Source organism: Tursiops truncatus, chromosome 9 (genome assembly GCF_011762595.2).
Source record: "Tursiops truncatus isolate mTurTru1 chromosome 9, mTurTru1.mat.Y, whole genome shotgun sequence".
Taxonomy (NCBI): domain Eukaryota; kingdom Metazoa; phylum Chordata; class Mammalia; order Artiodactyla; family Delphinidae; genus Tursiops; species Tursiops truncatus.
The window spans coordinates 45,924,255-45,940,645 of record NC_047042.1 but is presented as its reverse complement, the minus strand read 5'-3'; the positions used below and the strand labels follow the sequence as shown (position 1 = coordinate 45,940,645).

The 16,391-nt window shown below is 36.2% G+C and overlaps 1 long non-coding RNA gene across 1 annotated transcript in view; it reads left to right on the top strand.

The window, feature by feature from the left end:
• LOC109548727 (uncharacterized) overlaps positions 1–16,391 on the top strand; it is a 259,164-nt gene that overhangs the window by 735 nt on the left and 242,038 nt on the right. Inside the window, exon 2 of the long non-coding RNA XR_012333964.1 lies at positions 4,470–4,548. This is a non-coding gene — a long non-coding RNA (uncharacterized lncRNA). The remainder of the gene's footprint in view (positions 1–4,469; positions 4,549–16,391) is intronic.

Genomic DNA, 16,391 nt, shown 5'->3' with positions numbered 1-16,391 from the left:
CAACAACATTAACTTATATCATGTACTAGGCACTGTGCTGAAAATCAAACATATGGAGACAAAGGCCTTCCTTCAAGGAGTTCATATTCCACTCAGAGACATGTAAACAGATAAATCACAATGAAACATAGTAACACATTTGAATCTCTATTTTAAAATAAAATTATCTGAGAAATGAACAGAGTGTATGGGCATACAGAGAATGGAGCAACTAAATAAGAGCACAAATTTGGGCCAGAATTTGGGAACATATAATTAGATGTAAATTTTAAAAAATAAGATGGTTCTTATAATACTATTTTGACTTGTACTGATTACTGAAAACATTAGCTGTCTTCAAATTAAGTTCAAAGTATGTGTAATTTGGCATGTTATATAAGTAAATACCAAATTAATGAAAGAAAAGATGAGGAAGATCTAAAACTGGAAGTAAATGTAGACAATGAGCTCTCTTAGAGTTTCATACTCTCTATTATGCCCTCTATTGTACATATTACATATGCCGCTGACAACCCACACAGCAAGGTAAAGTTTTGGGCAGTTTGATTAGGCAGCAAAAAATAAAAAACAAATCACAGATCTGAGACAGCCATTTTGTGCAGAGATAAAAGATTTTCCCAAGGACATATCTGAAGAAACAGAAACATTAATGACTACTAGGAGATGGATAAGGGGTGATTTGCTAACTGCTAGTAGGTGGAAGGTTTCTTTGTGGAGTGATAAAAACCCTCTGGAACTGGATAGTGATGATGGTTGCAAAACATAGTGAATATACTAAAAACCACTGAAGTGTACACTTCAGAATGGTTAATTTTATGTTACATGAAGTACGTATATCTCAATTTTTGAAGTACTATAAAATTTTTGACCAAGACGTCAAGAATTTCAAATTCTAGTTTCTGGGCCTATTATATAATCTGATATGTGATGACATTTGTATTAACTCTTAGCAAAAGAACAAAATCAGTGGCAGTATAATGATTTTCCCCTAAAACTGAATATATTCAATTAAAGGAATAATTTTAACATATTATTGACCCGGGGATTTTTGTAGAGACTAATGCCTGTGGCCAGCAATTTGTTATGTAAGTGAATATTGAAACACCCGTGTTTGAGTAAATATCAACAACTTTTTTTGCACTTAATGTATTTATTTGAAACTTAAAGATGTCTTACTAAAGCATTCTAATATTTTGTTAGAGTGCCATAGGCAGTATAGCAGGCACCTCTGTGCAGGGGAACAGAACATCTATTACAAATATACTGTGTTTCACTGCGCTTTCCCCTGGAAGAGCAGACTCTACACTTTCTGGTGGCTTTTTTTTTTTTTTTTTTTTAGTCCTGTGGGTGTTATTTCCTCTAGAATATGTTCTTTTATTTTATTTGATAGTCGACAAGGTGGATCTTTTCAGGGGACTCTTAGAAATGCCACAAGAAGGACCAGGTGCGGGAGTACCACTACATTCACCAGAATGGTCAGTTACCCATTCTCTAGCTTATTGCTAACAAAAATTGCTTGTAAGTCATTTTATTCTGTGCACTAAGGCTACACTAAATTTTAAATGCATTGAATAAACTGCAATTACTCAAATAGAAAACCACTTTCTTATACCATTTTCGAGTTTTCCAGAGGATATTGAAGTTTGCCAGATATTGATTGGATCGATTAACTCCTTTCATAAATTTATTTTACTCTAATATGCAAGTGGGCTTAGTTATCTGATGGCCAGTCCTCCTGTCTTCCTTTCCTGTAGATGCTATGGAGGCATCATGAATAGTTGTCACCATGCGGACTAGCCTCTTGTCTTTCCTTATGAGAAGAATCACTTCTCCCTTCCGTAAGAATGTCATTTCTCCCCTCTGTAGATTTTTAGATTTCTCCTTTAATTGGTTTGGTAGACCACAATTCTCTCTTATAGTCCCACAAACTCTGGTTTTATTTTTCAACAATATTTCAGATGTGGACACACTGTTGTAAAGATTGTCTGGTTAATATGGTGCCATGAACCAAGATTAGGTTGTAGGACTGATAATACTGTTTCTTGCAGTTTCTTTCCTTCACCCATGTAAATCTCAAGGTTGCATATATATTTGCAGTTTCGCTAACCATCCTGACCAAAATTCCATATTTTTCAAGTTTTCCAGGATTATAGGTTTTGAATCTGAGTCGTCTTCTCCACTTTATCATTGCCTCCTCAAGTGATAGCTCTTGTTTGGGTATATAGATCGATTGAAACTTTGGTAGAAAATAATCCAGAAGAGGTTTAACAATTTGAAATTCTGTCTGTAGGAAGTGGAGTTTCTGAGTTATCGGTAAAGTGAAGCAATGTCATTATTTATTTGAACCTTCGCCTCATCATAATCTTTGGAAAGATAAGTGTTTAAAGTAAGGGATCAGTTGACCAATATTCTTTCCAGTGTGACTTTCTTATTTGTCCCATCAAAATTATTAATCCAAGAAACTTCTTCATGTCACTATTGGTTACATCAGTCCATTTTAAAGTCTTATCATACTTTTTATATGATTTTCTTATTCTGTTGGTGACACAAGTTTGTTTGAGAAGCGACCAACTCGAAAAAGTCATTACCAAAAATTAATTCTGTTATTTCACTAACACTTTGCGAGTTATTACATTCAGTAGTTACACCTGACACACCTGTAAGATCTTCTAATTTTCATGAAATGTTGTCTTCAATCCACTCTTCTGTAGAAGCAAAGGAGCCTTCTCCAGCACTGTGAGTTTCATTTTCACTTGCCATATCAAAATCAATCACTAAGGTATTTTGTCTTTTTGTGGGTCGAATATTCACATCATCTAAATCAGGACTATATTCTGAAAAACTGTCATCTTCTGAGACACTAGTATATATGTCGCTCGGACAATCAGAGAAAGTATCTGCATAAAATACACTGAAAAATTCTTCTTCGCTCAAAATTTTATGATGGTCATTTTTGAAAATTTTACGGTAATAAATTTGTGTTTATAATATACACAAGGTTGGAACAAAAACCTAACGGAGCAAAATATGAATGATAACAACATAAGTTGTATAATGAACCCATGATCAATTTTAAGCTCTAACAACTTCACAGGGTGATGTTAATTATATCACTCTCTGAAAACGTATTGATACGTCTCTGGTCAGTAACATTCGGGTAACAAAATACGTACTAATATGTCTTTGGGCAATAAATTGTTAAAAAACAACCTTAGGTTAAATCCCCAATTTAAAAAATTTTACTGATTCGTTAAATCCAGAAAGCTGGAACCACTGAAATAACTTCTCATTTTAATCATCGTGACACATGGCACAATGAACAACTTCTCATTTTAATGGTCATGGCACATGGAAAAACTTTGGAAAATGGTAGCTATTAAAGTGTAAGCAGCATTATTACTTAGTTAAATTAAGCACATAAGAATATGTATTTGATGGACCAGCATATAAATCCAAACTCAATCCAAATCCCTACTAAACAGGGGTTTAGGCAAATCACTTAATTTCTCTGAAGTACATTTTAAATATCTCAGATCCTGCATACCAACCCTCCTAAAAGTCTTTAAACGTGGGTTTTGTTTCTTAGATGGTATCTTGGTGATACTTTGCAAGGAAGTCAGGCCCTCCACAAGTTAATAATAATGATAATAATAACAACAATGATAATAATAATAAAGTAATAATAGGTAACATGTATTTAGTGTTTACTTTGTATGAGGTACTGTGCCAAGCCCTTTCTGTGTATTTACTTATTGAATCTTCCTTACAACAGCCCTATTAAGTGAGAACCAAAAAATCCGTTTTATACTTATGGGTATTGAGGCAGAGAGAAGTTGTGATGTGGCCAGAATCACAGTGCTAGGAAGTGGTGGAGCTATTAGATCCTAAGGGCTCTCTTAAAGGATAAGAAACAAACCATATCAACGTGTGAAGAGGCAGACAGTTGACACAAGAACGCCTGGAATCATTTCTTTCTAACACTATAAACATACACACATGTAGGAAAATGGCAAAAACACATAAATGTAGATAGACATGCAGAGGGCAAAGCCATAGAATGAAGAAGAAAACAACCTTAGGATTGACTTAGCTCTCTGGAGGGAAACGCTCCACAACTCTAGTGAGAAGCATTGTAGTTAAAACTATGCCTTTACCTACATATCAGGTCATATCTATGATTAGTTGATTACATTTGGCTTCACAGGAAATCAAGTTAGAAGCAGATTTTATAGTATGTGATTCCATTTGTCTCAAGCAAATGAAACCTAAAAGTTCCATTCGGGATCCACATGCTATAAGTTAAATCACAAATACCTGAATCCTTAAGTTTGCTGTGGAGTTGACCATTCAGTAACTAGGCAGAATGGATCAATAAGACTGACCTTTCTATATCTATGTCCAGGTGAGGGATTGTTAAATGGCTGATATCTGAAGGACCGATTTCAAAGGCACTTTCCTTTTGACTTTAGGAAGGAACAGCTAATTGGCCGGCCATGAAGAACTGAGGAGGCCGACCTACACCTCAAGTCTCTATGATGTCTTTTCAAGGTATGTAAAAAGCTTTGGCTCTACCTGAGTTCAAACTCAGGCTCTGCTACTTACCAGTTGAGGGGTCCTGGAAAATTACTTGCAGACATGGTCTTTCCGCATTTAGAATTTACATCCTAGGTGGTAGCTTCTTTAGCTTCCATCAGTCCACCAGAATAAAACTTCTAAATTTTTCTGGAGCAAATATTTGGGACTGACTGTGTTTCCAGACTTTAATGTAAGTTCAAATCTATGTTAAGCTTGTTGAAATGCAGATTCTTATTCATTTGGCCTGCCTAGGACCTGAGATTCTGCTTTTTTAACAAGCTCCCGGGTGATATCAACATTGCTGGTCTGGAGACCACATTTTAAGAATTGAGGGTTTTAATGAAATGTAAGGGAAAATATCTGAGTTTCTGAAAATTCATCCAGCCAGCAAAACTGTGTGACTAGTCCATAACTTGTTGTGGTTCTTTTAACATTGTAGGAGAGAAAAAACTTTCCATCTGCTCTCCTAGGTTCAATAGCTAGGTCTATAAAATAAATTTATAACAGGCAGATTAATAGCATTAAAGGTAAACAAATTTATTAATTTTTATTGTAACACACTGGGGCATCACAGAAAAAAAAAGTGAACACCCCAAACAGCAGTGAGATCAGAGAGCTTATATACTGTCTTAATAGGGGAAGGTGGGAGACATAGGCAACCTAGGGGAGAGTAAATGAGCTTTTAGAATGATAAATGGGCTCTTAGAAGAATAGATGGGAGATATGATGATAGTTTGTGACAAAGTTTATCTGGGTTTGGAGTTGACATCTAGTGTCTTCCCAGGTGATAAGAGTCAATCCTTGGGAGGGGGTTTATGACAATTGAATTCCTTTTGGAGGATCTGTCTTTAGGCAGGTAAAGGGAAGTTCAGAGAAAGCTCTTGACATTTTTCATGTGTTCAGCTCACAATAATATAACAAAGCGGCATATTTTGGGGTGGCATGTCCAGAACTCCTTCAACAGCCATACTAAATTCAAATGTTTGCTTCTCATTGTTGGAAGTTTTCCTCTGAAATGTTCTTGCTCCTTAATCATTAGGAGGCTTAGCTCTTCTTAGAGGGATTTATAACAACTCACATTCACATCTTCATTAATATTATGAGTACTGTATACTCAATGATTGGTTCTGGACTTTGAGAGGAATTACAATCCCAATAAAAGATTTCTTGGATCTTTTATCATGACAAAATGCTTGGACAAATAAAAATGAGAAAAATTGTAATTGTAAAATAACTAAAATCTCTAGATCTCATTGTAAAGCAATTAATAATGAATAGAGAAATGGTTACGTAAAATTCAAATGCTAATAATGATAAGTACTTAATCTACCATAAAGTAAAAGCCCAGCCAAAAAAAAGACCCATCTTGCACCAGAATACATGTTCAAAAATCAATATTTGCATGCCCAAGACTTGTTTGAGAAGGCAATTATGGTCTCACAAGTAAATCATAAGAATTTTTAAAATTTAGTAAATGCTGTATTTATGTGACAGACAAGAACCACTCTGAAGGAATTATTATGGTTTGGGAAATGATATGCAATTTCAAAATCATCTAAATCATTTCAATTGCCTGTATTTACATTTATATAATGGGTATTTATAATGGTGATTATTTTAGAACTTACCTTGTTTTCCTGGATCTCACATTGGTTTCTATGGGAACGAGAATGGCTCTAAAGAGGAGCATTTTAAGAACTCTTTTCACATTCAGTGACTGCTAACTGAACTGCAAATTCTGTTTACCTGTTAAATGTTTTTTAACTCTTAAATTTTAACACAGAAATAAAAGTTGGGCATTTAGCTTCATAAATCATTTTAAATAATAAAAACTGTTTTTATGAAACATCTGGCACATTGAAACATTTGAAAACAAAATAACTAGCTTTAGGAGCTAATAATCTGTTCACGTTATTAAATTCATTAGTGATTAATCCATATTAGCCTTATGCTTGCTCTTGGAAAATTGTGTAAAGAAAACTTCATCTGATATATTGTTGTAATACATTTTCTCTGTTATTTCTGTGTATTATGTGTGTGTATATATTTTTTCCTTATCTTTGAAAAAATCCCTTTAAAAAGCAGTGTAAAATGTTCTATGTTTAAAGTTTCCCATTACCAATGCCTCACCCATCCTCTGCTATTATCTACCCTCGTACTTTGTTGTACCTTTACTATGCTCTTACACCAGCTGGAACTTATTTTTACTATTTTTTGAAACAAGCTCATAAGTCTTCGAATTTCAATTTTTCTTTTTCTTGGAATAGATTCTTAGATCATAAAAAGCTCGATGTCTAACTTATGTATTACATTTGTGCAGTTTACTGTGTTTAATATTTCCCCACATTTCATGTTTTCCCATAAACTTTATTTTTTTAATTCCCTGGAGAAATGATAGTTCAGTATATTTTTATTTAAATCCCTCTCAAAGTAATTAAAAGCCACTAAAAATAAGAGAAGCTTATTTCAGAAGAGAGTGCTAAAACTAAATTTTTGTTATACCCAAACTGTAAAAGATACCAGTTGAAAGCACATGGCATCCCATAACCAGCTTATGTAATAGCTACTCTGGTTATTGTTGACATATAATCTGTGTCTTGAATCCAAAAGTACAAGTTGATGGCAGAATGCCAGACAGGGTGAAATAAGTGAGAGTGTTTTTTTGTTTTTTGGTTTTTTTTTGCGGTACGCGGGCCTCTCACTGTTGTGGCCTCTCCCATTGTGGAGCACAGGCTCCGGACGCGCAGGCTCAGCGGCCATGGCTCATGGGCCCAGCCGCTCCGCGGCATGTGGGATCTTCCCGGACCGGGGCACGAACCCGTGTCCTCTGCATCGGCAGGCAGACTCTCACCCACTGTGCCACCAGGGAAGCCCCAGTGAGAGTGTTTTTTAATCTTTCCTGGATTGGTGGATTTCTGCTTGCTATCAGTGTGGCCTTGGTCAGGATTGCTAGAGACTAGTGAGAGTTCCAGAAGTGAAGCTACCAGCATGTGTGACCAGGAAACCATCATATAACTCACTGACTTGGTATAAACTCCAAGAAGTTGTTGTTTTCTTTCTTAAAAGTATTTTTCATTCAGATTTAATTTTATGAAATAAATTAAGGATTACTACATGTTGAAAGAGTGAAGACAAATAAATGGGAAACATATAACTAGATGTTTTGGGGAAATGATTAATTGATTGGCTCTTCTATCAATATTTTTTAAAAGTTGACTTTGAAGGGGAGCAGAAAACAAGCTGAAAAGTTAATCATCAGAAGAGAATATTTATCTTGAAAAGTATCTGAATCTGAAGGTAAGGAATATGATTGTCCATCAAGGCTACTCAAAATGAGGTCCATGGACCAGTGCCCATCTGAGACAAGATAAATACAGAAAATGAGTGTAAATTTGAAAATCTTAGAGCAGTTGACATTACTACTTCACCCAACCCTGTGATTTTGTATTTTACAAAACTCAGTCCATGGCATTTAGTGATTTAAAAAATTTTCGCTTTACTACAATTAGTTTGAGATGCATTGATCTAGCATAAATTACTGTAAACAAACAAACAAAAAGAATGCCATTTGAACTTCATAGTATTGAAAACAATTTAACCTGTGTGATTCTGTTTGAAAAACAGCTGGGAAATGAAAGGTTTTTATCCCTGAAAGATTTCTTTCTAGCCCTATAACCATATATTTACTTTCATTAAGATTACAGTAAAGGAGGCTGAAGCGGATATTCTCTCCTTTTGCAGATATAAAAAGAAAAGGGCAAAGGGCTTAAATGAGATATCCAACATTACACAATTATCATCAAAATTTTAAACTCAAGTGAAGAGCATTGCACAGAACTTATTCAATATTCTGGTGAATAAAAATACTCTAGTTGTTTATGACAGTGAATCAGATATATTTGCAATGTCACATGGTAGACGGCAGTGCTTTGTCTTCAGGTTTCAGAAGGAAAAGCATTATGTTACAGTGGTTCAATGGATGGTTAGTGAAAGTACACATACTAATAATCAAGATGAAGAGTTTGAAGGAATTCAATAAGCAAAAATAAAATTAAACAGAGAATATAGAAAGATTAAGGGAGGAACACATGTATAGTTTGGCTAGGAACAGACAGAGCAGAAATGTAAGTCCACACTTCTCTGAAAGGTATAAAATCCCCAAAGAGAAAGGGCTTGCTACCTTGGACTACCAATAGGGAAAATAAAATGAAAATATGAAAGGGAAAGTTTAGACAAACAGTGAGAATTTTTGTTAATTGTTAAGAGTATTAGGTTAGTTGAGTGGGCTCCCAAAGGAATCTCTGAGGACATTTAAAACCTCATTGAACAAAGCCGTGGACACTGTATTGTGTAGAGCAAGACTTCAATGGCAAGGGGGATGGACTGGATCAACTGTGAGGTCTTTTCCAGCTCTAATTTCTACTATTCCATAGCTCTGGGAAGAATAGTTGCTAAATTGCTTGATTAACCCAGGAAAAAGTAAAACTCAACACAAGAATAAAGCCCCAGACAAAACAGTGAAGTCAGCCAAAATTGAAACACACCCTTCCAAAGAGACAAAAAAAAAAGAACCTAAATCTTGCATCATACCCCAAGGTGGACAAATTTAGGCTTTGGCAACTTGCCCAGCAGAATAAGTTCCAGAGACAGGACCCTTCAGTGAGCAAGACCAACCAACAGGTTGGGAGAGTTCAACTTCTCAGACAGACTTGCAAAACCTCCCAGGTGACCTTAATACTAGAAAAAATTTAGTAAATTGAAAAGGGAGGGCTTCCCTGGTGGTGCAGTGGTTAAGACTCCGCCTGCCAGTGCAGGGGACCTGGGTTTGAGCCCTGGGCTGGGAAGATCCCACATGCCACGGAGTAACAAAACCCGTGCACCACAACTACTGAGCCTGCGCTCTAGAGCCCATGAGCCACAACTACTGAAGCCTGCGTGCCTAGAGCCCGTGCTCCACAACAAGAGAAGCCACTGCAATGATGAAGCCTGCATAACACAGTGAAGAGTAGCCCCTGCTCCCCACAACTAGAGAAAGCCCATGCGCAGCAGCGAGGACCCAACACAGCCAAAAATAAATAAATTTATTTTTAAAAAATTGAAAAGGGAAAGAAATCTATAAAAGTGCCTGGTCTATGAGTGAACTAATTCATTTATTCATCGTACAAGGATATGAGTGCCTACTATAGGCCAGCCAGTGCTCTAGGATAGGGTACATCAGTGAACAAAACAGACAAGATCTCTGCTCTTGTGGCTTTTACGTTCTAGTGTGAGGAACGACAAACAACATAGGATGATATAAATTAAAGGGTGGTAGGTGCTAAGGAGGATAAAAAGCAGGGTAAGGAAAATGAGGGGCAAGGATGGAATCCAGGAAGCTTACTGTATTTAATGTGCAATCCGGGTAGAACTCAGGGAGGAAACACGTCGGAGCAAGACTTGAAGGAAGTAAAAGGAGGTAGCCAAGTGGATATTGGGGGAAGAGCGTTCTAGTCCAAGAGAACCTAAAGCACAGCTGGAAGGTTGGAGCAAACTTTGTGTGTCTGAGTAGCAGGAAGGAGGCCAGTGTGGCTGGAGGGGAGTAAGCTTAAGGAAGACTACTACAGTGAGGTCTGGGAGGCCTTGGAGGTTGCTATTAGGACCTCATCTCTTACTCTGAGTAAACTACACACACTATCTTGCTTCAAGAATCCTAGGAACTCAGTGAAGAAACTAATTCATACCAGGTGTCAGCCTCCCTGGGAAACCACTCCACCCACACATCAGCACTGTTTCTGCATGCTCCTTCAGTCTATAAGTTTTAATCATGTCAGCATTATGCAGCATTGTGGGCCCTTAATGTATAAATATGTCCTAGAGTTTTACTAAGAATGAGGAATGCTCATCAATATTGGAACTCTAGATATTTGCTTCCATTTATTCTTAGACCAGCAATAGAAAAATCCAAACAAAATTTTATCTGTGACTTTTATATGATGTTTGTACATATATGAAATATGTATTCTGTCACAGAAAATAAACCCCTAATAGCAATTCTATTATGGGCTCATGCTCTATGAAACTTGATCTTTACTAGGGGCTTGATAAATAAAGATAAGGAGGAGCTTAAAAATCAGTTTGGAAGACAAAAATGGATCTGCTTATAAGAAATAAAGGCAATATTAAAGGAATTATTAGATGTTTTCAGATATTTGAAAAAATGGTAATAAAATTAGAGGTTAAGTTAGAAAAGCACTGTTAATATTCATTCATTAACTGGAAAAAAATGTGTTGAGTGCCTGCTCTGTGCCAGGCAAGTTTTCTAGACCCTGTGGATACCAGAGCGAACAATACACGAAAGCCTGGGATCTGTTACTCCATTAAAATTCTCCTCAGGCAGTTTACCAGATCATTCTTGTATAACAGTATGTAGTTGAGAACGTGGGTTGGAGGCCTATCTGCAACCCAGCATCACCTGTTAAGATGGGACATGGTCAGGAAAGGATGCTTCTTGACTTCTCTTCATTTGGCCCTCCACTCTTTGAAAATCCTTAGGCAGAGATTACTACGTGCTGAAGGCACAGGAACTTTAGAGAGGGAAAAGAGCACAGCATTTGAGTAAGAGCTGTGTTCTCTAATATCATAGCCGCCAGCCACAGGTGACTATTGAGCAGTTGAAATGTGACTAGTCCGAATTGAGATGTGCTCTAAGTATAAAGTACACTGGATTTTGATGACTCAGTTTGGAAAAGAGAATGTAAACTATCTTAAAGTTCTTATATTGATTGCATGTTGAAATGCTAATATTTTTAATACACTGTGTTAAATAAATTATATTATTATTAGTTAATTTTGTTTCTTTTTACTTTTTTATGTGGCTGCTAGAAAATTTAAACATATATGTGGCTTAATTCCACCAGATGAGGGGATCTGCATTTGATTGATAGAATAATAGCTGATTCTTATTGAATACTCAACTCATTAAGTGGCAAGCTGTCTTCCAAGCACATTACTTGTATTTAAATATTTAATCCTTATAATAACCTTGTAAGGAATCATTTCTCCAGATGAATAATTTGAGGCACAGAAAGGTCAAGAAACTTGCCAAAGACTACAAGTCTAGTGAGTGGAAGAGCAATGAGGCTTTAAAGTTGTAACTAACCCAGTGGCTTTCAAACCTGAGTGTTTATCAGAATCACCTTCAGGGCTTGTTAAAACAAAATCCTGAGCCTGACCTCCAGAGGTCTGCTCCTTTGATCTGGGGTGTAACCTAAGAATGTGTGTCTCTAACAAATTTCCAGGTGATGTTGATGCTGGTGATTTGCAAACCACATTTTGAGACCTACGGGTTTAATCAGTCTTAAAGTTCTCAGCCTTTTTGAACCATAGTTTCTTTACCATAAATGTGGAGATTTCATATACCTACCTCACATACCATAAAATTTACCATTTTAAAGTGTACAACTCACAGGTTTTTAGTATAGTCACAGTTTTGCAACTATCATCACTATCTAATTCCAGAACATTTACATCACTCCAAAAAGAAACCCAATACCCATTAGCATTCACTCTCCATTTCCCCTTCCACCAGGCCCTGGCAACCACTAATCTACTTTCTCTATGGATTTGCCTAATTTAGACATTTCATACAAGTGGAGTCATATAATATATGGTCTTTGGTGTGACTTCTTTCCCTTAGTATAATGTTTTCAAGGTTCATCCATGTTATAGCATGTATCAGTATTTCTTACTGTTTTATGGTCAAAAAATATAAAATTGTGTGGGCACAATACGTTGTGTTTATCTATTCATTGGTTGATGCCCATTTGGGTATTTTACTTTTTGGGTATTATAAATTTATGTGGATTTGTTTCCATTTCTCTTAGGATGTAACTAGGAGTGGATTCGGTAGGAGTGGAATTGCTGACTCATATAGTAGCTCTATGTTTAACTTTTTGAGGAGCTATCAGACTGTTTCCAAAGCATGGTACCATTTTACATTCCCATCAGCAATGTTTGAGGGTTCCAGTTTCTTCACAATCTTGGCAGCACTTGTCATCTTCTGTCATTTTGATTATAGCCATTCTAATGGTTTTGATGTAGTATCTCATTGTGCTTTTGATTTGCATTTCCCTAATGACTAATAATATTGTTCATTTTTCAACTGCTTATGAGCCATTTGAATATCTTCCTTGGATAAATGTCTATTCAAATCCTTTGCCCAATTTTAAATTGAGTTGTCTTTTTTTCCCTTTTTTTAGCTATTCAGATTAGACATTTATTGGTTAGTAAGGTCTTGTTTAAAAATTTTATTGTGGAGCATAGTTGATTAACAATGCTGTGTTAGTTTCAAGTGTACAGCAAAGTGATTCAGTTATACATATACATGTATCTATTCTTTTTAAATTCTTTTTCCATTTAGGTTATTACAGAATATTGAGCAGAGTTCCCTGTGCTATACAGTAGGTCCTTGTTGGTTATCTATTTTAAATATAGCAGTGTGTACATGTCAATCAAAACTCCCAGTCTATCCCCCCCACCCACCCTTCCTCCCTGGTAACCATAAATTGCTTCTCTAAGTCTGTGAGTCTGTTTCTCTTTGTAAATAAGTTCATTTGTATCATTTTTAAATAGATTCTGCATATAAGAAATACCATGTGATATTTATCTTTCTCTGTCTGACTTGCTTCACTTAGCATGATAATCTCCAAGTCCATCCATGTTGCCACAAATTGCATTATTTCATACTTTTTAATGGCTGAGTACTATTCCATTGGATATATATACCACATCTTCTTTATCCATTCATTTGTCAATGGACATTTAGGTTGCTTCCATGTCTTGTCTATGGTAAACAGCGCTGCAATGAACATTGGGGTGCATGTATTCCTTTTTTTTTTGATATACAAAGAGAACTTTTATTTTTTAGTTTTATTTATTTTTAAAAACTTCATTGGAGTATAATTGCTTTACAATGTTGTGTTAGTTTCTGCTTTATAACAAAGTGAATCAGCTATACATATACATATATTCCCATATCTCCTCCCTCTTGCATCACCCTCCCACCCTCCCTCTCCCAACCCTGTAGGTGGACACAAAGCACTGAGCTGATCTCCTTGCGCTATGCATCTGCTTTCCTCTAGCTATCTATTTTAAATTTTGTGGTGTATATATGTCCATGCCACTCTCTCACTTTGTCCCAGCTTACCTTTCTCCTCCCCGTGTCCTCAAGTCCATTCTCTACATCTGCATCTTTATTCCTGTCCTGTACCTAGGTTCTTCAGAAACATTTTTTTTTTTTTTAGATTCCATATACATGTGTTAGCATATGGTATTTGTTTTTCTCTTTCTGACTTACTTCACTCTGTATGACAGTCTCTAGGTCCATCCACCTCACTACAAATAACTCAATTTTGTTTCTTTTTATGGCTGAGTCATATTCCATTGTATATATGTGCCACATCTTCTTTATGCATTCATCTGTTGATGGACACTTAGGATGCTTCCATGTCCTGGCTATTGTAAATAGAGCTGCACTGAACATTGTGTTACATGACTCTTTTTGAATTATGGTTTTCTCAGGGTATATACCCAGCAGTGGGATTGCTGGGTCCTATGCTAGTTCTATTTTTAGTTTTTTTAGGAACCTCTATGCTGTTCTCCATAGTGGCTGTATCAGGTTACATTCCCACCAACAGTGCAAGAGGGTTCCCTTTTCTCCACACCCTCTCCAGCATTTATTGTTTTTAGATTCTTTGATGATGGCCATTCTGACCGGAGTGAGGTGATACCTCATTGTAGTTTGATTTGCATTTCTCTAATGATTAGTGATGTTGAGCATCCTTTCATGTGTTTGTTGGTAATCTGTATATCTTTGGGAAAATGTCTATTTAAGTCTTCTGCCCATTTTTGGATTGGGTTGTTTGGTTTTTTGATGTTGAGGTGTATGAGCTGCTTGTAACTTTTGGAGATTAATCCTCTGTCAGTTGCTTCGTTTGCAAATATTTTCTCCCATTCTGAGGGTTCTCTTTTCGTCTTGTGTATGGTTTCCTTTGCTGTACAAAAGCTTTGAAGTTTCATTACATCCCATATATTTATATTTGTTTTTATTGCCATTTCTCTAGAAGGTGGGTCAAAAAGGATCTTGCTGTGATTTATGTCATAGACTGTTCTGCCTATGTTTTCCTCTAAGAGTTTTATAGTGTCTGGCCTTCCATTTAGGTCTTTAATCCATTTTGAGTTTATTTTTGTGCGTGGTGTTAGGGAGTGTACTAATTTCATTCCTTTACCTGTAGCTGTCCAGTTTCCCCAGTGCCACTTATTGAAGAGGCTGTCTCTTCTCTATTGTATATTCTTGCCTCCTTTATCACAACTAAGGTGACCATATGTGCATGGGTTTATCTCTGGACTTTCTGTCCTATTCCATTGATCTATCTTTCTGTTTTTGTACCAGTACCATACTGTCTTGATTACTGTAGCTTTGTAGTATAATCTGAAGCCCAGAAGCATGATTCGTCCAGCTCCATTTTTCTTTCTCAAGACTGCTTTGGCTATTCGGGGTCTTTTGTATTTCCATACAAATTGAAATTTTTTGTTCTAGACCTGTGAAAAATGCCATGGTAGTTTGATAGGGATTGCATTGAATCTGTAGACAGCTTTGGGTAGTATAGTCATTTTAACAGTGTTGATTCTTCCAATCCAAGAACATGGTATATCTCTCCATCTGTTTGTATCATCTTTAATTTCTTTCATCAGTATCTTACAGTTTTCTGCATACAGGTGTTTTGTATCCTTAGGTAGGTTTATTCCTAGTTATTTTATTCTTTTTGTTGCAGTGGTAAATGGGAGTTTTTCATTAATTTCTCTTACAGATTTTTCATCATTAGTGAATAGGAATGGAAGAGATTTCTGTGCATTAATTTTGTATTCTGCTACTTTACCAAATTCATTGATTAGCTCTGGTAGTTTTCTGATAGCATCTTTGGGATGCTGTAGGTATAGTATCATGTCATCTGCAAACAGTGGCAGTTTACTTCTTCTTTTCAATTTTGATTCCCTTTATTTCTTTTTCATCTCTGATTGCTGTGGCTAAAACTTCCAAAACTATGTTGAATAATAGTGGTGAGAGTGGACAACCCTGCCTTGTTTCTGATCTTAGTGGAAATGGTTTCAGTTTTTCCCCATTGAGAATGATGTTGGCTGTGAATTTGTCATATATGGCCTTTATTATGTCGAGGGAAGTTCCCTCTATGCCTACTTTCTGGAGGGTGTTTATCAAAAATGAATTTTTTGAATTTTGTTGAAAGCTTTCTCTGCATCTGTTGGTATGATCATATGGTTTTTCTCCCTCAGTTTGTTAATATGGTTTATCACACTGATTGATTTGCATCTATTGAAGAATCCTTGCATTCCTGGGTTAAACCCCACCTGATCATGGTGTATGATCCTTTTAATGTGCTGTTGGATTCTGTTTGCTAGTATTTTGTTGAGGATTTTTGCATCTCTGTTCATCAGTGATATTGGTCTATAGTTTTCTTTCTTCGTGACATCTTTGTCTGGTTTTGGTATCAGGGTGATGGTGGTCTCGTAGAATGAGTTTGGGAGTGTTCCTCCCTCTGCTGTATTTTGGAAGACTTTGAGAAGGATAGGTGTTAGCTCTTCTCTAAATGTTTGATAGAATTCACCTGTGAAGCCATCTGGTCCTGGGCTTTTGTTTGTTGGAAGATTTTTAATCCCAGTTTCAGTGGTTGTTATTTGTCTGTTTATATTTTCTATTTCTTTCTGGTTCACTCTTGGAATGTTGTGCATTTCTACGAATTTGTGCATTTCTTCCAGGTTGT